Source organism: Elgaria multicarinata, chromosome 6 (assembly GCF_023053635.1).
Source record: "Elgaria multicarinata webbii isolate HBS135686 ecotype San Diego chromosome 6, rElgMul1.1.pri, whole genome shotgun sequence".
Classification (NCBI taxonomy): Eukaryota; Metazoa; Chordata; class Lepidosauria; order Squamata; family Anguidae; genus Elgaria; species Elgaria multicarinata.
The window spans coordinates 56,000,252-56,002,178 of NC_086176.1; the positions used below are offsets into that span (position 1 = coordinate 56,000,252).

Below are 1,927 nucleotides of genomic sequence, written 5' to 3' on the forward strand. Positions count from 1 at the left end.
TGACCATTGAAGCAGGAGCGTCAAATCTCTTTCACCCTGAGCACAGAGTTACATACATACATACATACATACATACATACATACATACATTTTATTATGTGTTCACAGACCCAATAGAAACTATACCAACAATCATTAATTTAAAACCATCAAATCACAGTCATAATATAAGAAGTATGTTGATGAATAGGAGAATAGTCAAATAGAAACAACAGGATAGCAGTGTGAGAGAACCAATTAGTACATTTTATGACCACATAAGAAGCTTAGCATATGAAGTTCTAAGAAGTGCAAAGTTCCAAACTTGCTCTTTCTTGACAAACACAAGACTAGTAAATGAGGCCATAAGTGACACATTAGCTCTAGCTCAAACTGGCACAATGAGCTGAAAAGGTTGCCAGCACTGCCAGAGGGCATAAAACAGGACTGCACAGCCTGTGGTCCAGTATGCCCCGAAGGCCTTAAAATGGTCCCGAGAGAGCCCTGACCCACCTCTCGAACATCAACACCAATTTCTCTCCCCACAGTAAATCCTGTTACAGATGGATGTTTCCCTGCTGCTGTTAGTGAGGAAACAGTAATTTGAATCAGGATCACTCAGATGTGCATCTTTCTCTCTGTGTGTGTATACATGTGTGTGTGCAGCCTCCAACCCCTAAGCATCGCATGCAGCCCATTGTGTCAAAGATGTTGTGCACCCCTAGTATAAAGGCATGGGAGCTGAAACACGGTCAGGAGAAACATGTCACTGTTTCCAAGGACATGCAGAATGAAAAATAATGTGAGGGAAATGGCTAAGCTAGATTCCTTGCTTGCTTTGTGATAGATAGAGAGATAGAGAGATAGAGATAGATAGATTAAAGTGTGCTGTTTGAATGGCACAGATACAAGAGCCAATGAGCTATGATGAACATCTTATTCACATGTTTGATTGTGTGTGTGTGTGTCTGTACACACACACTCACATACATACATACATATATTTAAAGATATGTAGTTGACTTTCCCACATTTGGGGAAATCGCAGGAGTCAGCACACCTGGAGTGCAATGGATGAGCCTCACCCTAGGAAAACCACCTTTGTGATCATGGTGTCTCCCCTGCCAGGTAAGTATGCATGTTTGATTGCTTCTTGTTTCCCCTTCAGTTCATGTGAGTGGTTCATTCACATGACCAGTACAAAATGTAAACACGCAACCTGCAGAATAGAGTAACAGTAACTTCCTTGTCAATGAGGCACCTTTGGAGCTGCCTTGATGTTAGAGGCAGCTGCTGCTGCACAGTGTGAACTGCCTGCTCACATGAGTAGCTTGCTGCCTGCACCTCTCCCAACCACAAAGCCTGCCTCCAACTACTTGCAGTGGAGGCAGAGAACACATCTGCACACACATTGTTTTCCTTTGCAGCAGTCACATAAATCTGTTGCCTTCACTGCAATGAATGGGCGACTTGCGAAAGCAAGGGCACGCTGTACACACTGAAGCACATGCTGTGCCTAGGATCAGGGCAACGACCAAAGAGGAGACACTGGAAGAAGTGCCAAAACTGATGGCGCAAGCTGCATCGGGGTAGGGTGACCATATGGAAAGGAGCATAGGACTCCTGTATCTTTAAGTTGTATTGAAAAGGGAATTTCAGCAGGTGTCATTTGTTTGCATGCAGCACCTGCTGAAATCCCCCCTTCATCACAAGAGTAAAAGCTGCAGGAGCCCTGCCCTCTTTTGTATCTGGTCACTCTAATATAGCTCCTGCAGCTTTAATTGTTGTGATGGAGAGAATTTCACCAGGTGCTACGTGCATACAAATGACACCTGCAGCCTACATTGGGGTGAGGGTGGTGGTGAAAGAGAAAGCAGTGAAGAAATGGATATGGTCCATCTTCCTCTAAATCAAGTGGGGAACCTGTGTCCTTCCAGATACTGAGCCA

The 1,927-nt window shown here is 44.3% G+C and overlaps 1 pseudogene; it reads right to left on the minus strand.

The window, feature by feature from the left end:
- Positions 1-960: 960 nt before the first annotated feature.
- On the minus strand, positions 961-1,115 carry LOC134400969 (U1 spliceosomal RNA; annotated as a pseudogene).
- Between the last annotated feature and the right edge of the window lie 812 nt (positions 1,116-1,927).